Raw genomic sequence first — 24950 nt, 5'->3', positions numbered from 1 at the left:
CACCCTCTTAGGCTGAGCTCAGCACACAGGACAGGCTGCTAAATCAGACCTTGGCAGATCCAGCCCTCAAACAACTGTGCTGCAGCTCAATCCCTGGTGGCACCAGTCCATAAGCAGATCACAGTTGCTGCGTAAATTTGGCCCTTTTTAAAATGGGTGAATGCATAATCTCATGCTAATTCTTGCAGTAATTCCCTCGCACACAGCTTTCATATTTCTGGGTAATTAGAAGAAAATGTAATCCGTTCCCAGAGACACATTGCTCTCAGTGTTTCCTCTTCTTTAATAAAGACTTTGCAATTTTACTTCCTTGGCAAAAGGCCCAGCTCAGTGACCTTGTGTATTTTACCTGCAGGATAAACAGCAACAGGAACGGAGCACAAACAGCCATTAGTGTTACAGCCTGCATTTAAATATTTGGAGAAAAACAGGAGCTTCTTAGAGCAGGGCTGGCTTTGTGAACACTGCAAGTGCCATCCCCAGGTATTTAACCTGCCATCAACACCATCAGCTTTTCTTCTCACCTTTGCCACTCAGCAGTAATTGAATTGCCCACATCAGAGTGCACTAAACAGTACAAGTTCTCCTGATTTCTAGTAATCCTATTTCAGAAACATCAGCTTTCCACTTTAACTTATTCTTTCTCCTAAATCCACTATCAGCACCAAACTATTCCCATTCCTGTTATAATCTTTAGTGAAGGAAAAGGTCTCTAGAGTACTGAGGAAAATAAAAATACATTAGAGGTCCAGAGTCAAGGATAGCCCTTGATATCCCTTCACTACCTGAATACCCAGTTAATTTATTTTAGTATGGCATATCTATCTCCTTGCAGCCTCAGAACTACAGAGAAAAACCTACTTTTTTGTTTAAATGAGATTAAAAAATTGGGGCATTCTGTGGCTAAGCTTGTGGCAGAAAAAAAAGCACTTTCCACCTGTGAATCTATAAATACTATCCAGGTAGTAATTCACCTTTGCATCGCCTCCTGAGCAACAGGTTAATATTGTTTCACTCCTTTGGGACTGAAAAACCGAGGTGCAGAGAAGCTCAGCGATTGCTCAACATGACACAGCATTTTAGTGTTAATAAAACCGAGGCAGCAGAGTTATTGCGGCCCTTCCAGCTCACGAATGCACGTCGGGGAGATGTGCGTGTTGGGAGGCTGGCTGGCCACAGATGAACCCGGTTTTATCCTGGTGCAGCTGATGGAGCTGGTGGGACACAGGATGGCAGCAAACACGACCAAAGCCCATCAGCAGCTCTGAGGGTCTGACCTCATTGCTCAAAGGCAGAGCAGCAGGAAAGGACCGGCAGCTATCAGACCAACTCTCAGCTGCCTGCTTCCACTGCTCACGGTGTAGTTAAATTATAAACAAAAGGAGCAGTTATTGATCAGGTTAAAATATTTTTGCCAGGAGAGACGCTCGCTTTGAGCCAGGGCATCCTGAGAGATTTGAGAGATCAATCTCAGCTCTGCGCAGCAAAGCCCTAAAAAACCTTTAACATACTGAGAATGGGAGTGAGGAACGTCAAATAGTGACTTATCCTTTCCCTTCTCCACTCAGAATCCACAAAACTTTCCTTTTCCCCTTTACACCATAAACCAAAACGACCTCCAAAGGTCCAGCTTATCCCTGGGTCAAGAAAAGATTTTAACAAACACCGTGGTAATATCTCCTGTGCTAAATCAAGGTTCAGGCACCAAAAACACGCAGCAAAGTAGTCAGGAGAGAGCTCACAAGGTTAACAGCTGACAACTGACTGGAGTGGCACGGAGGTTAATTGCTATTTGCAAAGCACTTTTCAGGTCTCTTCTGATAAAAGGTTTTCTGTCTCCATTAAGAAACTTTGAAGCAAACTGCAACCGGTGAGTAATCAGTGCCCAGTGCCTCAAAATGCTCGAGACAATCAGCTCCTAAATGCTGCCAGATGAGAAATATTTTGAAGGATAACAAGGTGAGAAAACACACTTATTTTTTTTTCCACGTGAACTTTACATAGTGCAGCCCTGAGATATGGGGAGGAAATGCAGCCAGGGATTCACCACCCCAAAATTCACCACATGGAGCCACCAAGGCCATCCCAGAGTGGTTTTTTTCCCATTCTGACACCCCACAGGGGATGGATGTGACTTGCCTAGGGGGCAGGAATAAAGAACATCAAGAAGTGAAACCATCCCTGTGTCTCATCTCCCTGCCAGGTCTGCTGGTGCCACAAAGGGCTGGGACTGTGGAAGAGGAACAAACCAGGAATGTGAAAGGGGAATGACCAGAGATGAGAGGAAAAGAGACATCAATTAGCTTTTTGAAGCCAAACCCCATTTTTTTTAGGGTAGCTACACAGTCAGGACCACAGTGGAACAGGGGAACATCACTCAGTCCACACCAGTGTCAAAAAGCCCCTTTAGCTGTAAGGTGTTGCCATCTGTACTGTTTGTACATTCCAAGGAGAAGCATCCTTAGATCAAGATAATCCCCTTTCTCGCTTGTGCTTTCAGGCTGTCTTTTTTGTCAGCTGTCAGCAAATTCTGGATTGTTTGTAAGCCAAAAAGTGACAGCAGTTTGATCTTAGTTCACCCAGTACGTGCTTGCCATGGGACATGTGGCTCCCATACACCAATCCATTTCATTAAGGTGCAGGAACTGAGAGTCTGAGATGGTCCTGTGACCCAGAGAATTTTTTTAAAATTCTTCTCAGGCTTGCTAACCAAAATAAATTAAAAACAAACAAACCAACCCATACACACAAAAAACCAACAGAGGCCCATGCTGCTTTAAGGAACAACTGATTACAGGTTTGCAGTTTTTTAAAAAAGAAAAGCTTATGAACATGACCAACACAAATCTTTTCATTGAATTAGAGTATGGGAGAAAAGTTCTATTTATTGGTGTAGGAGGGAAGATAGATAGAAGTAAATGCACACCCAGGGGCAGGACTGTGAAAAGCCTGAATTCTCCCTAAAATAATGAAAAGCTGAGAAGTGTGACATGTTTGCAGATTATTTATTAACAGGACAGAAGCTATTTTAGGCACACTTCTTTAGACCATTAACAGAGTAATTTACTCTCCAGAGTGCCCTTTCAGGAAACAGTAGGAACTAAGTAAACCCCATATATCATTCAGAACCAGGAACAATTCTCATTGTTTCTTTCCTAAATCTATTTCCTTTCTCAGAACTTTGTCACCATATGGTCAAGAAGGAAGCAGCGTAACAGGATCTGATAAGATTGGATTATATATTTTAGCAAGCTTCAGGAGTTGAGACAAGGCATTTAAATAAATCAGTATAAAACAGAATTGGGACAAATTGTTTGGCACCTTATTAAATGGAAAAAAAACCACCCAGAGAAAGGAAAGGCTTCACATGTGATCTAATTCATGAGGGGCTTTATAGACATGATAGCAATGAAGGGTCAGGCACAGTTGTTTCTCATGGCAGCATGTTAAAAATGGCTCTTTCCTGAATATTTTTGTTTAATTCCTCTAAGAGAAGCAGGCAGCAAATATGAGATAATGTGCACCAAGGCCTGACAGCAGACAGGATGTGTTGCTGTTCTCCATCACTGCACGTGTTTGGTTTTGTGCTGCTCCAACAGCTGCATCCTCCCTGTCTGCACATCTTGTGTCAGATTAAAGAAAAAAATCAATCTGAGAAAGAACAAAAGTGCCCCCTCACACACAAATTGCACACTGACGTGTGCTGTGAGTTTGGAACTGTTGGTTAAATGGCCTCCACTTCCAGCAAGGCAAATGGGAAGAGTGGATGTAAAGCCCAAAGAAAAGCAAAACCAGCCTTCTTCAACAGGTTCTAATAATATTAATTGGGATGAATAATGTGAACAAGAAGAAATTTGTGTTCTGGTTTTCTGCTCAGAGAGGTCTCCTTTGATTTCTCAAAATGGGACCTCCACAGGGTTTTTGGTAGGTTCTGTCCTCCAGAGGTAAATTTCATGCAAGGAAAGAAAACAAGTTGCTAGGTACATAACAATATTAAATTGTTTCTTCCACACAGCCTTTTCAGTATCTTTTTCCTAGCCCAGCTCCATTCTGACACCATCCCTGTCAAGCCTACAACTGTGAGAATCTTCCCCAACGTGATGACAGGACATATCAAAACCTTTTGTGGAGATTGATGGTCACTTTGAAGCAGAAGAAAAACACGACAAACCCATCCAAGTTCTCTTTTGTATCTCCTACAACAAAGCTGCAAATTGATTTTGTCAGAAGATGAGCAAGATGCTACAGCTGGTGCTGAGGATTTGGAGTGTGGAAGTGACCCTCACGCTTCACTGCAGGGCTCCAAAAGCCACCAGGGAAATCCCTGCAGATGTGGGACTCTCCTCAGCACCCAGGGGAGCACAGCAGTGGATTGAGGAGGAAGTGGATGATGTCAAAGGAATGCATTTATATAGAGAATATATGGGGGAAAAAAATAGATGTGTGCATGTATGTATGTGTGTGTGTGTTTATAATGTATGTATATATATGTGTGTGTGTGTATATATACATATACATATATATATATATATATATATGTGGAATAGTATTCCACAGTCCGAAACTAATCCTGAAACAGTGTAAACAGCCGAGCTGCTGCTAACTGTGTGTGTCCTCACTGTGTCAGCCTCTCAAGCTCTGCTTCCATTCCCATTTATCAGATGCTGGTTTCTCCAGACCCCTGTATCTTTTTGGAAAGCCTGCAAAGGGCACTCAGCTCTTGCTCTCAGCTCATTGGGGTAAGCTAAATGATCAGCTTCCCCAGCTGCAGCACTGGGTATCACACACTTTATCTCCTGTTCCTTCAGCTCCAAAGCCAGGCCTGCCTTACCACCTTTTCTTTCCCCTGCAGAAGGAATTTTTGAGCCCTCCATTTAGCAAAAACATCACAGAGAAAGTCTGAATGTAAAAGCCTGTGAGCAAACCCTCACAACCCTGTACGTCTTGAAGATATTCTCCTATTGCAATGTGTAAGCAACAAGTATTTGTGTGGACAAGGACAGCCTGGGAGTCACACTCCTCTACCAGCAAGCTCAGGTTAATTTGCTGTTATATATATTTTTCTAAGAAATTCAGCTTCCTTTAAATAAAGCAGAGAAAACAAATAAAAACACAGTCCAGATGGAAACAAAGTCTGTTCCTTCTTCATTAGCCAAGCCACAGACAAGTTATAATTCACATCTCCCCTGAGTCTCATCATTACCCAAATTTGGAAAACAAGCAAAAGGGTTAGGGGGTAATGGTGGGGGGCTGGGAGGAGGGGGGGGCAGCTTGCCAGCAAATTACACGCTGAATTTCTGTGCTTTTAATTGTATCCGAAATAAATGAAGAACTTGCTGTGGTGCAAGTCATGGGATTCCTTAATCAAGGGGATGGAGCTGGGCTTGCAAAACCAAAGTCCCTGGGGAAATGGCTTCACTACTGAAGGAAACAAGTGACTCAGAGCCCCATCCTCAGGCCCCAAGCTTTTCTGGTCACGGCAGGGATTGCCCATGCACAGGATTGGGAGCCTCACACATTTCTGGTAGGGAAAGTTCAAAAGAAAACATCACCCTCTACTCCTAGCAGATGAGGTGCACTGTAATGTTATTATCTGTAGGGAAAAAAAATAAAAAATTATCAAAAGATGGGTCTCTTTAACAATGGTTCCAGCCTTCTTAACAATTAGAACTGTTAAGGGTAGAATTGTATCTTATTTGCCTGATGAGTCTCATCTTTAATGCAATTAGGCAGCCAAGGTTTGACAGACTAGACTATCAGAGAGCCAAAGGGAATTTGCATATATTAGAAAATAATTGGAATGGTGGGGTAAAGTAAGAACTAACCTGACCTAAGCCTTCACTCAAATAGAATTGTGTGAATAATTGATTTTCCACATTCCTGGCTGAACAAATAATATGAAAAAACAAAGTTCATCAGAAAGAACAGATTTTCTAATCTATGACAAAAATATATTCAAAACCACCTGAATGTACGGAAAATGTTAAAATTAAATGCCTGTTTGAAACAATATACTGAAGCATTTAATTTTGAAGGTAACATATTTGCAGCCAAAATAAGCCAGCAAAATTAATATTTTTAGGGGAAAAAGCTTTGGACTGAGAAGTTTCACACATCTTTAATTCAGGATAACAAAACCAAACATTCACTCAAACATTCATTTCTTTTTCCTCTGCAGAAAAAAAACCACAGATGCTAAAACTATTGTTTTTCAATAGTTTTGATGACACTCTTGTTAAGGATGCATTATCAACCACAAGATTTCCAGTCAAATCCAGAGAGTTTGGAAACACATCCTACACAACCAATAGCAGACATTAAAATCTTTATCTCCCAGCTATTGGCCATTCCCCAGCATGGTACCCCCTCTTCTATTCCTGAACTCTGAAAATTCTAAATATCTTCTGGACTCATAATAAACTTTGCAATCTTCAAATGATAGTTGTTTGAAGAAAAAAAAAAAGTCTATTTCCTCCTTGTGTTTATGTACATTGTTTTGCTTTCCAAACTGCAGCCTTTCTACTCATGTCATGGACCAGTCCCAAAATATCAGGAAAAAATGGGTTTTGGCAAACTTCCTACTCTCATCAGAGCCAAAAGGCTACCAGAATAGGGGGTTTGGAGAGGGGAAAAAGGAGGGTGGGTCAAAGAAAACAGAGCTGATGTCAACCAAATGTACTGAAAGGAAGCACCTGATCTTCTTTACAACACTTTAGTTGGACCTGAGATTTTACATTTCACCTACTTGTTATTCCAGGACATAAACAGAAGGTAAATCCACTTTGCCAGACTCCTTGTACCTTAACTCTTGACTGACTCCTGGAGCTAAACTGAAGCATCCATTATTCTGCTCGTGCAGCTTAACTCTTCCCAGAGGTCAGAGGAGCTCCTGCTATTAAATAATGCAGGCTAGACGATGCTGACTTAATAAAACTCACGTGTCATTTTGTGTTGAAATTGATTTTCTTACTTGAGGGCCGCTTTGGCTCGCAAATCAAAAGTGTCTTGTGTTGGTGCTTTCAAAGGGATGCTGCAGCAGCCTGAGCTTCCTTCAGGAGCAGAGATTGATGGGCCCAGACCTGTGCTGGGTCAGTGTCTAATGGCCCCCTCTCAGGGGCCTGAATTATTCATCAGGGCTGGAGCATCTCACCAGAACGTGTACCAGGGAGGATGTGTCACAGCTGCAGCATCAAACTGCTGCTCTGCATTTTGAAGGCAGAGTTCCCTCTCGCCCATTGCCAATCCAACAAACTAACTTATTTTGATGGCAGACACATCTTTTCCTCACCCTAAGCCATCCCTAGGCGGGTAGACCAATTTCAGTAATTTCATTTGGATTCTTCACACAGTTAATATATTCTCATTTTCCAGGTAATATCATCCCAAGCTTCTTAAGCAATGGCTCACCTGTGTCCACCTGAGCTATGAACTTGCTAAGATCACCAGACCATTCCACAGCAGAGTTAAGAATACATTCACTTATAAAAATAAAAAAGTATTGTAAATTATATAACATATATTCTATAATATATATTCTATAATATATATTCTATAATATATATATTTTATATATATAAAATATATATTTATATATATCTATTATATATATTTTATATATATGTAATATATATACACATATATACATATACATACACACACATATACATACATACATATATATACACACATATATATATATATATATATATATATATATAAAATAAAAATAATCCTCTCTCCACTTGCCCCCTTTCATCCATCTTTAAATTTTCACTGGTTCTTTTTCAGAATTTAAAAAAAGGGCTTGCAATTCACACGTAGGATCCAGTTGCACAAGATGTGAGACCCTTGCTCCGTGGCTGTAATACCCATGAAACAGGAACACTTTTCTCACCTTCCAGCCCTTTTCCTCTGGGCTCTGCCCACTGCCAGCAGCAGAGCTGGACTTCAATACACAAATCCCACACCAGCTGTAGGAGCTGTGACTATCAGACCTGTTGGCTCAAGAAATAAGGCCCAAACAGAGCAAGAACTCTGAAGGGGAAAGCAATTAAACCACTTCTAGAATTAATTATGTGGCACCATCATGTATTTTCTGTAAAAGGCAGTGAGTTTTAGCCCAGGAGCATGCAGAGTGGCCTGGGTCTCCCCAGAGGTCTGCAGGAGGTGGGGTGCAAGGTGCTCTGCAAGCAAAGCCTGCAGGCATGAGACAGGATGGGAGAAGGAATTCTGCTCTCATAAAAAGAGGCCAAATGTGGCTACTTGCAAAGCATCTTTCTAGAGCTAATATGCAAACAAGTGAAGGAGCTTTCTCAAACCACAGATGAACTGTCTGCACCGACTTGTTTCTGTTCCCAGCTTTGCTACAGACTTCAACAAGTGAGTTTGGGAGAGTAATTCCAAATTTCTGCAGAATTTTACTTTTGCCCTCCAAGACATCCCATCCCAGCTCTAGAGGCACACATCAGCAGGGGTGAGCCAGGTTTGCAGCTGCTGACACATTAATTAATGCACCTCTGGTTCCTCACAGTTCTGCTCACTGCTGCAATAACTCCAAACCTCATTTGGAACGGTGAAGCATCGAAAATGGCAATGACAGAACAGGAATCAATGTTTAATGCTATCCATTGCAACAATGACATTGTGTAATTGGAAAAAGCAAATTACAGAAGACAGAGCAGATCATAAGTCCTTCCTCTGATGATCCACGCTCAACTTTTGGCTGATGGATTAGCTATGTTCATAATTGCAGCCACTTAAATTCTGCAGAGCTGAATCTTCTCAGCTTCACTCCAAATTACCCTAAGAAAATTCAACCTATTAAAAGTAATATCAAATTCTGAAGGAAAACATGAGTAGATATTGAGGTACAAATTAGAAAGAGGAAACTACTTATTCAGAGAGACCCAGCAAATTAACTTTCCTGTGTGCTGAAGCGTGCTTTGCCTGAATTTGAAATGACGACTATCAAGCTGAAATGAAAACCCCAGACCTATTTAACCTATTTTATCTCCACCAAGTGAAATCCTTTGCACTGCCTTCCCTGACCCACCAACCAGGTAAGCCAAGAGGCTCCAGGAGAAACCCTGGGTTGAAGAACCTCATTAGCAATTCATATTTCAGCATTTCTGAGTTTCTGTTTACTGTCCCTAGAGTTCATTCTTGATGCACCAGGCCAACCTCATGAATTCATGAATAGACACAAAAGACTTATGGTCATCATTAGGATGTATTTCCCTCCAAATAGCCACTTTTTAAATGTCACTAATCTTTCTCAAGTCTGCAGCACGGAGCACCTAATTTGCTCAGGAAGTTTGGGACTGCACAGTCCAATCAAAGACAGCATGTTAAGTGCACATGCTTGAATTTTATGAAATCTAAACATTTTCAGAGTCATTTATATTCCACTCTATCCTTGTGACCTTCTGGGCTGACAAGGAAAAAACCTTCCCTAACCAAGAGAGGTAGAAAATACTGATTTCATTTACACATTCCCTTTTCCCCTTTGTCTTCAAAAAAAAAAAAAAAAAAAAAAAAAAAAGGAAGAGAAAAGAACAAAGATCAAGCTAGAAATCTTACTTAATAATACAACTTTTACTAAGGCACTAAGGCTATGCCTGTGTTTAAGATGTGGAGCTACTTCTTGCTCATTCTCTACTGAATTTGATTTAGTAATTTCACCCACTCTTTCCTGCTGAGGGGTTTATATTTGATGGGTTCAAGCTGTCACCTAACGAGGCACATTAAAATTAATTAAAAAGATAAAGTGAAATAGGTGTATTTTTGAAATTAGAAATCCTGAAATAAATTACTGAGCAGGCACAGGTGATCTATAAGTAAAAGATGTAAGAGCACGAAGAGTATGAAGGGGATATCAGGCACAGAGGGAACATGAGCAGGGTGTGCAATGAAGCAAAGATGCCAAAGGAGGAAAAACACAAAGAAAAATGAAAATACAGAAAGATAAATAGTAGGGTCACAGACTACCCTGAGGGGAAAAGGAGCATGAAAAAACAAACAACCCATGTCAATGTGAAAAGAATAAGCCAGAAAGGAGGTGGGGGGAAAAGGCTTCAGGAAGATCAGAAGAAAATCTGATAGAGTGACAGCAAAGGGTCTCCCACCTGGCAAGGATGATTGCATCATTAAATTGATGACTAAAAAAATGAGGGTATTCAGGAGGGCTCTGAAATTTCCAGGAAGACGCCACAATAGCTAATGCAGCCAAGCCTGGGAAATGGCAGGGGAAGCCTCTTCAGCCCCATTCCCAAGGGGCAGGAGGGAAGGGATCCATGGGGGATCAGAGCCTGTCTGTGCATCCCCACCCCCTCTGCCACTGCCACCACACCTGCAGGGAGCTCGGGGGGCTTTGATATGAGCATCCCCCAAGGAGAAAGGGGGTTAAAGCACCTTACTGTGAGGGAGGGAGCAAAACCCGTAAGGGTGATGGCAATTCAAGCTCTGCTCAAGGCAGAGACCCCACGGGGCAGAGGGACAAGGCTGGGGACAGCCCCAAAAGCTGGGACTGGCACCCCACAGATCAGGCTGCAAACAGGTTTCCTTGGGAGTTGGAGGGGAAGGGGAAAGGCAAGAGGTAAAAGGGAGGCAGCTGCTCTCTCTGCAATATAGGGACAGAAAAAATTCCCTAGGAGAGGATTTGTGCTCAGAACAAAGGCCTGGTACATCACAATCTCCAGTCAGAGCATAGCAATGGATGAGAGCTTTTATTTCTCATCAGGTGCCTTTATTTTGTTTCTAATTGCAGATGACAGCTTGGATGCTTTCAGCTCAGTGTCTCAGTGCAATAGGAAAACTGCTCCACGCTGCACTGCTCTGTCTGAGCTGGGCAGGGATTTTCATGTCATCTATTATTCACATCACAACTTGCTGCAGTGATTCCAGGAAGACCTCAGAAGTGCCCTGTTCTCCTGTCAGGAAAAGGAAGGGAATATGATTTCCCCATGCAAGGGGTCAGGAAACTGGAAAGCCAAACTGTGCCTTCTCCCTGTGCACAACCCCTGTGTTTTACAGCAACACCAGGACCAAGAGAAGCATTTTGAAATTTAACTATGGCAGCAGGCAGAAAGAACCACATCATTCATAAGTATTAATCAAAATAGGGTAAGAGAGAAGCTATTTTCTTTCCTACACTTCTAGACAGGAATTTGGATGTGAGAACATTCCTGTAGACATCTCCCCATGAAGATGAGACATGAGCAATGAAATGGCTTTGCCAGCCTTGCTCTGAGGGAGCTGGTGCCACTCGCCCATCCCTGCTGACAAGAGAGGCTTTAATTGGTGTGCTGAGGTGGGGATGTGATCACTGCTGCACCCTCACCTCCCTCTGCTCCTGTTTCTGACCCTGTCCCTGCTTGTGGCACAGATCACACCTGACCTTAAGTAAAAAAAAAAAAGAAAATAAAAGCCAACACACAGGTTTGCATTTGTGTTTGGGATACACTTGAGAGCTCCCAAGGAATCCAAGCCCTGTGCTGCAAGGCACAGGCTCATTTAGGGGGAAATAAACCAAACCAAAACAGAACGTACTCTTCTGGCTTTCTAAGATACATGTTTTATAACCTGACTGTGCCTTAATTAACAGCTTAATTAATTTAAATTGCCAAAGGAAACAGAGTGGTGGGCAAAACTGAATACAGGCTACTTCAAATCTTAATTTACTTTAGCTTTTCAAGAAGTTTTCCTGCTTTGCACTTTCTGCACCCACTTTTTTTCCTACATTCCCATTCTGCATTTGGACCAACTCCATTTTTGCTGAAGCTAAATTCCCTTTGGCTTCAACAGAACCTGACTTTAAAGAGGCACCAGTCTCTGTTTTTCTCTCTGGCTCCAGGAAGGTAAAGAGTATTTTTACTGTTTCTTTTGTCATATTTGGCTTTTGGTGATTTTTCAGGAGAGAGGAAGGGATCCCAGATGAGGAGTGGATCTGTATTGACTTCTGCAAGGAAGATTTGGGCCCATAAATAAGTGACGTTTTAATTTAATGAGAGCATGGAGAAGTTTTGTGTACTGCATCGTGGCGTAATGCACTTCCAATCACTACAACCTCATTCAGTCCTTCGAGGCAGGACATTTATTGCTCCTTTTTATGGTTATTTGCAATGAAAATGTTACCCATGAAAGAGTCATACCAAAAGGAAAGCACAAACATGCAAATACACACAGGAGAGCCAAAGCATCACAGCACAGCTACTCCTGGGTTAGGGCTCAGAACCCTGCAGAGTTCACACTTTTGAGGCAGAGCGGAAATTTTCCAGGGTGGAAATCCATTTTGATTTAGGTGAAATGTACATTTTTGAGTTGAGTCTGTGGTTAGAAAACATAGCTATTTAGCCTGACTGCAGAACCTAGGCTCAGAGAAACTGCTTCAGTGAAGAACAGAGATAAGGAGGGGGAGACAGAAGGTGATAGAGAGAGACAGAGGCTGTTGTGAGAGCAGGTCAACCTGAAACAGGAATTCTTTCGGATTTAGGGGCAAATGTCATGCGACATTTGTAAAAATGAACATGTATGAACCTATGTATTGTATGCATATGTATTTGAGAGGGGGATAAAAAGGGATCTGAAGTTCCCAGAGGTACACATGTCATTTTAGGGGAACGATTCCCACACGCATCCAGCGCTGTAATGATAAACATACCGGCTGTACAACTTTCACAAAAGCTGTGGAGTTTTGATTATCTCCGTAAAACACTTTCAATAGACAAGATGGGGGGAAAACATCCATTTTGGGAAATAAAAGCAGCAGCACTGGGAAATAACAGCCCAGGCCAGGGATTCCCACACCTGAGCTGCCACCTGGGCCATGCTGCTCCCCCAGGTGCAAGGTGAATTTGATGCCTTCACCACCACTGCCAAAACAACCTTCCTCATTTGTGAGGTGTGATGGACTGGGGCAGCAAAGCAGGGCCCAGCCCGCAGCAAACTCCTGCACATTCGGCTCCAGCTTTAAGGGAGTAAATATTTAGCAGGATTCTGGAGGTTCTCCTGATTTTTCTAGTGACTTCCTGGAAGACACAGATGGGTTAAAGGCTGGAACCTCATCTCCACGCAGAGTCACCCGAGGATATCGGCACAGCTGGGGGAGCAAGTTCTCTCAGGGTCAGCCATAACCTGACCTGAAGGTAAAAAGAATTTTCCTGAGTTTTTTCCCAGAGATGACAACATCCTGCTCAGTTAGAGGGGAGCAATCCTTCAGCAGATATACCAAAAACTAATCTCTTTCCTGAAAAATAGGGCAGAGACTCCGCAGCTATACTTTGGAATATTTCTTCTAGTTCAAATCATAAAAACAATAAAATAAAAATATCCCAGGCTTCTACAAAAACTGCTAGAGGGAAAACAGCAACTGGCTCACAACAGAATAAATTCCCTCCTCCCACAGACAATATTTCATTATTGCAGCAGCAACTGGCCCACTGCACAGGATTTGATGATACTTGAAATTATGAACATGGCACAAAAGTTCACAAGCTGATTAACACAATTACTGTTCATTTGATCCTGATTGCTGCAGCAGGGACTTCTGATTAAGTCAGGCTCTCCTGCAATTTCCCTGGCTTTTCTTCCGTGCTTTGAATACCATGGGGCAAATATCCCAAATGCATCCTGGTTATTTCACTTGGTGTGCAGCAGCCTCAGCAATCCCAATTAGTGCATTTGTAAGCAGCCATTTAGCTTTGTTCCCCACAAGCTACACATTCATTAACATCCCTAAGGTTAATGGTGTAAATCACAAGTCCAGTCAGTCCAGCCTCCACTGGAGGTTTTCACCATCTCCTTCCATTTGCTGAAAATAGGCTCAGTTTAATCACAGAGACAGATTGCAGGTTCCAGTTGGGAAGAAAAGTGGGAATTTTCTCTGAGGTTGGGGGGGAAGAAAGGGAAAAAGCAAAAGGAAAGATTTCCCTTTGCATAGCACCAAACCACTCTTAGTTTGCAGATCCTCACTACTTGTATTTCCATGGAATTAAAATAGATCAAAAACAATCAATCCTTATATGCCATCAGATAATAACAAGTTCCCTCCATTTTACACCCTTTCCTACAACCACAGCTGTTTCATAGCCAAGGTTTTACAGTTCCAAACATTTTCTACTCCCTGCAAATTGAATGCTGAGCTCTACTCAACAGCACAGAAAGCACAGGGATCTGAAAAAGCTCTGAGATGAGATGCTTCAAGAGCAAGAAAAAACTGGTGTTCCTCTTTATTTTTCCTTGTTTTCCCCCCTCCCTGTGCCCCACATTTTGGGTGTGATGGTATCCTGCAGCCACTGTATGTGGAACTGAAGCAGCTCAAGACAAGGACAGAGGAAATGATGTCCTGGAGCATCCCCAGTGAGAAGGGATGAAGTAATTGCTGGCTGCCAGGGGAGCTGTTTTATTGAGCCTACCTGCAGTTAACTTCAGGCATGTGTGATAAACCCTGCATTTTAGTATTCTTACCCTATTCCCCACTGGGACATTACTGCCTCCAAAACTGTGCTTCAGCTGAAAGCCCAGAAAGCTTCAACCAGCTGGAAATCTCTTGACAAGTACTGAATAATCACACTACAAAATAACTGAATAAATGGAATGCTGTTTTCTTGGCCTCGTGTATCTGGTGCTTTAACAACAATCACATTTTGCCTGCAGCAAATCTTGTGGAGGCTAAGTATTGTTTTATTGTAACCTAGAGAAAAATTAGGCTTAGGTTTTAGAACTGAAGATGATCCTTTTCCACTGTATAGAAGGTAGTTGGGTTTTGCCTTTTTTTTTTCTTTTGGATTCCCTGCTCTGTGTTATTATCACTTCAAACCTCCCATCATCCTCCCAAATGCAGGTGTGTGTTTGATACCAAGGTCTTAGCAGGCCAATTGTTTCACTTAAAACTAGCTTAAAAGAACAAAATACCCTCAGGTAGACCAGCTCCCATCAGCAGCTGAGGTACCAGATCCATCTATACCATTTCTATTTGGAGCAATAACCTTGCAGGATTATTTTCCCTATCAGCTTTTCCTTCTTCTAGGTAAATCATGTAGCCTATCAAAGCCATTTCTGTGATCTCCCTCAACAATGCATTTGAAGGTGATATCAAAGAATTGCTGCTGGTGTTACACATATTACAGTAAGCCCCTGATAGCAGATGTTAATGCATTTTATGATTGGGAATGTTGTCTCAAGATAAAAACAGGCAGTCTGTGGGAATCAGCGAAAACCCACTTAATTTCACACATGTATGGCCACTGACGTGTGCGCAGTGAGATTAGGCGATGCCCTTGTCGGCAAACTTATCACAACTTTCTCCAAACAGCAAATCCCTAATTAGTTTATCCTGTGGCTTTGCAGAGGGTAAGCATGGCTGGAGAAGAACAAACCAGCTGATTTCACAGGAACATGCTTGCTTAGCCATTGTGAGAAGGTAAATGCTGCGTTAAAGGAAAAAAGCGCTCGAACTGAGAGATTCATCTGGTTTGTTTCAGCAAGGCTTGCAGATTTATCTAGAAACTTCCCAAATCCCCAGCATCTCAATAAACTGGAGCTGGACTACATCATTGCTAGAGGCTGTCTCTTAATTTAGATGCTATGTTGTTGGAAAACCTATTGGATTTGCTACTTACTGGTCATTTTTCCCATCCAGTGGCATGGTTTTTATTCAAGCAAGCTGATGTTGTTTACATCAAATATCTGTAGCAGCATCCTGCTTCTGAGGGAGCTATGGCAAAGGAAAATGTCAGAAAAGAAAGGCTGAGCTCATTTCTGTAGACAGCAGAAATTAAAGGGGGGGAAAAAGCATCTTTCAAGACCTTCCAGTGCCATCAAACCTGGGGAGTGAAGTGCAGGACTAATGGGGGATCAAAGTGGTTTGGACAGATTTTCTCAAAGAGAACTCCCTGGAGAGAGGATATAAAGGTTGTGGTGCTTCTGCTAATGAGTTGTTGAGGTCCAGATCTACTGGTCAGCACAGCACCAGGAGATCAGAGCAGGGCCAGCAGCCTCAGTGACCACAAGTGGATGAGGAGGGCAGGGAGACAACCACTGTGAATTATTGAGTGAATTCCTACACGACAGTCACACTGAGTTGCATTAAGAATTAGGTATGATTTTGCTTTGATGCAGAAAAAAAAATAAAACTTCTGTTCTGAGTATTCATTTTAAGAGTGAAAACCATCCTGGAATAACTGTTGCATTCAAATGTGAGAAATCCATCCTTCAACATCATGAAATCAGCTCCAAGAGGCCACTCATCTGCCTTCCTTCAATTTCATGTATCAGTTAATATATATCAGATTACTGACTTCTAAATTACTTCTCAGCTCCCTGCATTTTCAGACACAAACTTATTCCCTTTGATCTTCCCCTTTTTAATACATACAGAACTCTATAAGAGACATAATAGAGAATTGGAATGGAAACATTAACTGGGCTATTTATAGATTTATCTACAAAATAATGTTCCAAATGTTCTGATTGTCCTAAAACCACCTCTCCAGCCCCAGACCTTCACCTCCATTTGCTGCAGCCTTCTCAGGCCACCTGTGCAATTCCATCCTGACTTTTCTATACAAAATACAATGAAATAAATTTTAATATTTTTTTAAATAGGAAGTACAATTTTTTTTTAATTCACTTCTTTTTTTTTCCCTCGAATTCCTGTTCCACTTCTGGAAGCATCTCCTGGATAGGTAAAAAGTGTATATCCAAAGAAGTATAATTTCCTCTAGTACCCCTCAGTCTCTACCTAAAGAATCACTTCTAATCACAGTGAAGCACATGATGGCTAAAGGTTAAATTATATTTATTTACTCATTAAAAGATTGTTTGAAAGGTTTATTTTTTTCTTCACCATAAGCAGTGTAATTTTTTTTATACTGACAAATGTACAAAATACTTCTATATAAAGAACTTATAACTCCTCAAGAACAAAACAGTGTTCAAAAATTTCTATTCTAATTAAGACTGAAAGAGAAAAATGGAAAAAAATCACCTTCTACTAGACTCAAGATCATGAGCAAAACCTTCAGTTGCATCCAACAAAAAGATTTTTTAGCATTCTGGAAGCTTTAGCATAGTATTTGAGAGGAGCTTACATTTGGCATTTTCACCCTCCAAAAATAAGGGGGTTTTAGAGCCATAATGTGTTCCTGCACACCCACTGAATTTAAGGAAAGGCAAGGATAGTGATACAACAAAGTAACATCCACAAACACAATTGAATTGCATTTTAAGTACTGTAGGAATAAATCAAGTTTAACTGTAAGATACTGGAATATTCTTCACATATTGTCTATACCCACATCTCTCATGTAATGGTTCTCTGGAGTAATTTACCTTTTTTTTATTATTATTCCAAGTCATATTGTTCAGCACCAAGGGAAAGAATATGTAAATCAGAAACATAAATGCACCAGTTAAAGCTGCCAGATTGAAATAATGAGGATGTTATAGCAATGACACAGCTACATTTTGATATTTTTTAAAGGGCTAATTAAGGCTTCCTAATTACCCCAACCAGTGAGAGTATTACACTCTTGAATTGCTATGAGTAATTAAGTTAAAGCAATTTTCAAAAGAAAAGTAATATAAGCTTCAGATAATCTTTGAATGCCCCAACAGCAGCTGATGGATTATGTGGGAGAAGGAGTTATCCTGGCAAGAGCTTCAGTTCCTGAGAGGGACACACAGGAAATGTCAGTTCAACTGCTTGGGGAAGGTGAATGTGCCATTTGAACATAGATTGAGAACTGGGTTTCTATTCAGTTTGCACCAACAGAAAAAAGTAAAAATTCAACAGCATTAAAAATTCAATAGCGTAAAGTCACCTGTGGGTTTCTGTGGAAATATCTGAAGTACAAAGAATATTCTCCATATAAAAGAATTTTAAGATTAAAAGGGCACAATGAACCCCCCTGAAAGACAGCACAAAGGTTTCATAAATACCATCACATTAAATAAGAAAATGCTGCAAGCAGAGCATTCAGAGTTGTCACCACGGAACAGAAAATGCCACAAGTAGTTTGGACAAAGCTCTAATCTGAGTTCTGCTGCAGGAATTAGGGTTTGTCTAAGTGTGCCTCACTTGGAGCAGCCAGGTCCCACCTCTACTCTTGCATGAGCCAAAGCACCACATACACCCAAACCATCACTTCATCCAGGGTTAAATACTCATGGTTACAATCCACAGCCCTTCCTGACTCCTACAAACCACAGAAAAAGCCTTCAGAGTCCTTCAGGAAAGGCAATAAATACAGACTATTTTAAATTAGCAACTTCCTAATAAAAGATAGAATCGGCACATTGGTGAGAAACTGCACGACCAGACATTTGGATCCGTGGCTTCTGCCCATTCAGTGCCACCGCAGCCCCTCTGTGCCACCACCTGCAGAGCATCTCCAAGTTCTTGTGCTCCCTGCTCACTGTGCACCAGCAGCCAGAGCAGGGCAAGGCTATCACACCATAATTCTCACAGAAAGACTTACCCCAGGTCACACCAGCAGCTCTGTGTGGAGCCAAGCAGGGAATCCAATGTCATCCAATGTGAAATCATCCTTCTCCAGAGCCTTACAATGCTTCTTCCTCTACCAGGGCTGCTGTTTTGTGTCATTCCTGACTCTGCTGCCAGCCCACAGCCCTTGCCATGTGCACGGCACGTAAACCAAAAGGCCTCACCTCTCCTAAAGCCATTTCTGTGAAGAGATGTTTTCGTCCCTAAAACAAATTTTACTTGTGAGTGCTTCAGCTCCTGCCCTGAACCAGAGGAACAACCTTCTCCTTTGCTGCTCACAGGTAATTTATAAACCTCCCTGCTGCCCTGATCCCAGCTTTCCTGAGTTACCAGCACATTCACCAGGTGGTTTGAGTTGCTCTGAAGCTCAGGGCAGCAAAGGCTGATGTTTTTGTTTTGGCCAGAGTATCATTTTGAAGGTTCAGTAGAACCTTTTCCCTGCGGCTTTCTTTGAGCTCAACCAGAGCTGGTGTGGGAGATGGTCACATTATCACACCCCTGGCTGAGTTTTACCAAAGGCTATTTAGAACATGAAAAAGGGCCATCAGATAACTAGAGGGTATTTCGGAGTATTGACATGGGACTAATCCATGTAGGCAAATTCTGGCAGGAAGAAAGGTTTTAAAATAGAAGATGGAGCTTGGGAGACACTGTGGAATAAGAGTTTATAGACATACACACACAGACCTTTCCCTGGATCTTTCAGAGAAGCTGGGGGCTGTGAAGAGCCCAGCACAGCTCTCTACCAGAGGGATGTCACCAGAAATCACAGAATGGTTTGGGTTTGAAGGGCCCTGAAAAATCATCCAGTTCTGGCCCTCCTGCTGTGAGCAGGGATAATCTATAATATAGATTATATTGTATACCTGTAATATATAACACCCATGACATCTGTGATAGTGACTGTACAGAACTCACATGCCTCGCCCTGCCACCTGCTCATTTTGGCACATCACTGCACACCTCTGATGCAATCTGGTTAACTGATGGGAAGTTCCACACTACCACTCCTGCTCTGTCCCAATGCTGTCACACCCAGCCCTCATGCTCAAACTAAGCTCCACTGTGTCATGCCAGCTCTGTGCCCAGGTGCTGGATTGTCACAGTGATTAACAGAATGAAAAATCCAAAATCCTGCTGTGGAATGGAGAAAACACCCAAAAGTTCGCCCTGTAAGCAAGGAACAACTGCTTTTATTTTTGGGTGCTGCAGCAGACTCCAAAAGGTCCCTTTTAGGCCAGGCCTAAAAGGGTTTAAAATAAAGGAGTCAGTTGCAAAGAAGGAATTAAATCCAATTATATCCGTCTTTTTTCATATACCTGGGTCCACAACAAACAAATGAGTCAATCTGAGAGGAAAAAACTCAATAAGCAGCCATGCACCAGTGAGTGTGGCTTGTGCATATTGCTGTTCCAGGGGTGTTATCAGCAAAGCCTGAGTGTCCAGTCACTGCAGTGCTCATAATTGTTTTTATCCCCTTGAAAACAACCTGGTTAGGAGCAGAATGAAATTGATTTGTGAGCAATGTTTACCCTTTTTCCTCTCCACCAAGCAGACAACCAATTAATGGCATTAAAGATTAATTAACGGGGAGGGAGCGTGCACTACCTGCCAGACTGACAATTGTGTGTGGTGTTATGTGTTCTGTCCTAAGCAAGAAAGACCTGCAGTTTTGCTTGAAGTTTCTCTTTTGAAAAACTAGAGTGCAGCAAAATCGTGGAAAATGGTTTGAAGAAAAAAAAGAAAATTAAAAAAAAGGAATGAGAGGTTAGGGGATTTTCAGCTGTTATTTGCCAGTGCCTCATTTGCAGGGAAAGGTGCAGAGTGCTCAGTGACTTTGGGAGCATTTGGCCTAAAATGGAGTGGAAATGTGGTCTGAAGAGCTGGGTGTGTTTGTGTAAGTTGGAAGGAGGGAGAAAGTATATATTAGGCATTTCTCACACACACATACCCCACACCTGCTCCTGACAGCTTGTTCCATGTTTCCTATCAAATGTATAAATAAAGTATATACATTTTATATATAAATGGAGTAACACAAGCCCTGCCAACTCTCCATCTGTATACTCAGACACAAAAGCATAGACAGAGCTAGAAATTCATGCGCACAGGGATATACAGGCACTCACTTAACATTTAAATCCTTCCCATCCTGTGAAGTTGCAAAACAAACCCTTCTTCTCCCCTGAGGTAATAAGTCTCTTAATTATATTTCTTGTCCTGCTTTTCATTTTTATTCTCAGACTAATCTGGTTTTTCTTTTTCTTCAGATGTGTGTGAAGTGGAGAGTTTATTGGTATTGGTTTTGGGTTTGTTTTTTTTTTTTTGGCTTCTGAAGGATGTTGAGAACATTTTGCTTAATTTCTTGTGAAGTACCAAAGGGACTAAAAGCAAAATCAGATCGTGCCTCCTGCATTTTCTATGCTGACTCTGTCCAATCTAACAGGTTGCAGTAGGAATCTTCTGTCTCTCTTCCTCTCTGCTTTGACCCAGTCCACCCTTGCTCAGAGCTGTTCCCCTGAGCACAAAAAGCAAGCACAAAACAATTCCTGCTGTTTGAGGTGAGGGAGAGCAGGCCCTGGCTCCCAGCCCTGCTCGCTGCAGCTGCTTGGCAGAGCCACTGGAGTGGGTAGCAGAAATTATTAAGAAAAAAAAAAAAAAAGGAGGGGCACAAGAATTTTGGACAGGATGTGGAATAGCTGAGCAGGCAGCCAAAGGCTGGGTAAACCCACTGCAAGGCAGCAGCCAAGGGGTCTGGGGGCTGGGATCACACAAAGCCGGCTTGACCCACTCCTGCGCAGGAGGCCCCAATGGTACAGAGGGTCTTGCAGAGATTCACCAGCTCCAGCTTTGAGCCTGGCTCCAAACCTTCATTCCTCTTTCCCTTCCCCCCTCCATGATGCTCTCTTACTTCCAAACAGGGTAGATTTGTCCCAAGTTCTGCTTTAAACATGATTCCCCCTTACCTTCATGTTTCCCTCCTCTGAAACTTCCCTGCTCTCCCCATTTGCTCATCTGGTTCCTCTCTCTCTCCACCAAGGCCTTGAGGTTCCAGCAGACCCCAGAGTGTATTTTGTGTATATCTTATATGAAATGAAGAAATCAAATATATTACAATCCTGGACTGAAAGTGGCTCTGGGAGATTCTGGAGGAGAGTTAGGACCCAGTGCAGGTGCTTTACAGAGCTTTCACTGACTCAGGCTGGCAAGGTACAGAAGATTCCTCTGTTGGAGCGAGGGCAATGACCTCAGGAGTCAGCAGCAGGTGACTCAGAGGCTGTTTCAACATTTTCCAGGAACACAAAGAGAGAAAAACAGCAGCTGCCATAACAATTTCATTTTTCAATTAAGAAATGCTTGCATTGATCCAGCTGCAAGCCAGAGGACTTGAACAAGGAGTTGGGTGACATCCCATGGCTGGCATGTGCCTCAAGAGAACAGCACAGCAGTCCTCCCTGGCTTTGAAAATCTCAGCATAGACCCAAGGAAAGTGTCTCTGAGTGTCTGACAGGGACTTTAAACAGAGGAATCAACCTCTAAGGCATCACAGCCCTTTCTCTTCTCCAGTGGGACACCTTCACCAGCACGAGCACCACCACAGAATGGTTTGGGGTCTTAAAGATCATCCAGGTTTGGGGTCTTGAACATCATCCAGTTCCACCCCTTTGCCATGGGCAGGGACACCTGCCACCAGGGCCAGGTTGCTCAAGCCCCATCCAGCCTGAGCCAATCCAGATTCTCCCCCCACTTTAGTTTTCTGGCTCTGGAATAGAGGAGCCATGCAGGCTTTCTGTCCTCTCTTCATATTCATCAGCTGGAGAGATATAAAGACAGAGTGTGATGGTTGCTATTTAATTATCAACAATTTTGTGTTCATTTCTGAGGCATCTTTCAGTTTTGACAAGAACTGCCCACTGCTGGTCTGAATGGTATGAGGGTCACCTGGGCCAAGGGAACATTTATCACTTTCTTCTCCGGGGAGATAATAACAGCCAAGACTTTAGTTAAAGCTTATTAAAGTGCCCAGTTATCTGTTTCAGCACGGATAATTTAATCAGACAATTTAAATATTTATGAGGCTGCACGTTATTGTCGACGAAAGATAAAAATGTGCTTTAAGTGCTATTCAGAATAAGAATTATAATGATGATTAAAAAAGCCATTGGTAATGACACTTGATATTATTATTGTTAGCTCCTAGGATTACTGAAGCATCACAGAGGACTGCAAACAAGAGCCCAGGAGCTGGACTGAAACACGTTCCCTATCTCTGTCCATGCAGGTCTTGTGAAGAGATCCAAGGCTCAGCAGCACCCAGGCATGCAGCCCGGAGCTCTGTTGTGTGTGCTCAAAGGATAAAGTGTTTTTTCCTCAGCCCAGCAGAGGAATAAATCATTTCAGCCCCTCCTGCCATGATTTAAAGACAAAACCCACACAAGTGACCCTGGGAAAGGAGCCACAGCTGTGGCTGCAAGGCACCAGAGCTGCAGTGACAAACCTGAGAGTCCAGCCATACCTGCAATGCCTCCCACCCCTCACAAAACAGCCAAAACCGGCCAGTTACACACACTTCCCAGCAAGGAATGGCTTCATTTTCACCCTGGGTCCTCAAAAAGGGTATTTAGCACAGGTTCTCCATTGAATGAGCTTTCCCAAGGTGAGCAGCTTCACTCCTGGGGGTGCAGAGACCTCAGAGCTGCTGCCAGGAGAGGCCTTGATCAGCAGGGTGTTCACACACCCAGCCAGCCCTCAGCACATGGACAATACCCACTGGTTTGAAACAATGGCAGAACACATTATTTATCTGAGGTCAGAGCTTCTGAACCGAATATTTTGCTGGAAGCAGACCCATTTTAAAAAAAAAATTAAATTAAGAAAATGTGTGTGGGGAGAGCCCTGCTTTCTACTTCACTGGATTTTAATTTTTTCTAATCTTTATGACCATTAAAGCTCAAACAATTTGAAGGCATATAAACCCTGCATGCAAGCTGAATACACAGAAAGCAATGCAGCCTGCCAGCTACTTTTGTTCCACCTCACCTAATCTCAACATTTTAAAATTATATTCACTCCCTTTCCTAATGTTCAAACTCTACTGGGTCACTATTTTATTTATGAGTGCCAGCTATATAAGCAGGTGGCAAAAAGATATATTTTATTTATGAAATATAAATAGGCAGCAAATCTGAATTAGCTGAGAGAAAATCTCTCACTTTGGGAATTTTTTTTATATTTGAGCTCTTATTAATGCTACATTGATGTCATGTATCATCTCAGCATATACTTCATGGGCTTGGAAGTGTGACATAAGTGGAAGATGGATATTAAAATTCCTACCATTATTTCTTCCTTCCCTACTCATAGTGAAGACTACCACTTCCACTAGAACAGAACAGACAATAAAGCCATTTGAAAACAGCCTGTCATTTATTTTATTTTCATTATTTTACTTCAGAACCAACAATACAAATTATCTAAAAATTTTGGTGGTATGTCAGGTAATATTCCAGCTGTTCATTAGCTGAGGTTGGATTTTTGGGGAGGGTGTCTGGTGTTAATTTGTTTGACAAAAGACATTATTAAACACTTAGTACAAAAGGTATTTCACCTTTTATTCTCGCTATTCTCTGTCTCAAAAGCAAGCCAGCTAGCTCATCCTGCCTGTCACACACATGCACCAGGTGTCCCGTGCATAATTATGCAGTGCTGCTCAGAAACACTGAGCCTGAAGGAACTTTTCATTCTTTGGAGGTGGAGAGGAAAATTCTCTTGTCTTCCTGATCAGATGAGGAATCCACTTTCAAGGAGGAGAGGAAAAAAAAAATCATTTTTTAAGATTTAAAAGCTTTGACTCATTTTCCAATCAATCATTTTCATTAACAAGTGCCTCTAAAATGCTGCTGCTACAGAAAAATATTTCAACCTGTCAAGGGCTTTCTTCCCTTCCTCCCTCCTGCACCCAATTAAGGCTTCTCCTGCAGTTATTCCACTGTCTACAGAAGGCTGAGCCTTTTTCAGACACATCCTTCCCTGTGGAGAACTGCCATTTACTTGCAGCTCTGAGACACTAAACCACAACAACTCCTATTTAAAAGCTGTGAAAACCCTTTTGGAGGCAGAACTAGGGAAAACACAGCCCAGCAAACCAGTTGTTCTGTCACATATTGATGGGATAAAGCTGCATGAAAATTTGTTTAAAAAAAAAAAATTACTGGAACCAAATTCATGTAACTTGTTGAATCAAATGCTAATAAATAGATATTAATACACAACAAGCTCCCAGTAAAGACAATGAGCTAATGTCTTGTTTTCAAGTGAAACTGAGTCCCCAGAAGCACTTTCCTAAATATGTGAAAAGTGAATCAGAGGAGTGTTTTCAATGTAGATTCATTCAAAACTGCCTCCTAAATTCTGCTTTGCTTGTTTATTTACAGGTGCCTCACTGTGT

The 24950-nt window shown here is 42.1% G+C and overlaps 2 long non-coding RNA genes across 2 annotated transcripts in view; both read right to left on the bottom strand.

The window, feature by feature from the left end:
• The window catches only part of LOC134425025 (uncharacterized), an 89247-nt gene extending 67616 nt beyond the window's left edge, over positions 1-21631 (bottom strand). Inside the window, exon 1 of the long non-coding RNA XR_010029568.1 lies at positions 21469-21631. This is a non-coding gene — a long non-coding RNA (uncharacterized LOC134425025). The remainder of the gene's footprint in view (positions 1-21468) is intronic.
• A 2302-nt stretch (positions 21632-23933) lies between these two features.
• Positions 23934-24950, bottom strand: part of LOC134425023 (uncharacterized) — an 88216-nt gene continuing 87199 nt past the window's right edge. The window contains exon 3 of the long non-coding RNA XR_010029565.1: positions 23934-24299. This is a non-coding gene — a long non-coding RNA (uncharacterized LOC134425023). The remainder of the gene's footprint in view (positions 24300-24950) is intronic.

This window comes from Melospiza melodia, chromosome 15, assembly GCF_035770615.1.
Source record: "Melospiza melodia melodia isolate bMelMel2 chromosome 15, bMelMel2.pri, whole genome shotgun sequence".
Classification (NCBI taxonomy): Eukaryota; Metazoa; Chordata; class Aves; order Passeriformes; family Passerellidae; genus Melospiza; species Melospiza melodia.
Note: the sequence above shows the minus strand (reverse complement) of the source record. Positions and strands in the feature narration are given on the sequence as shown.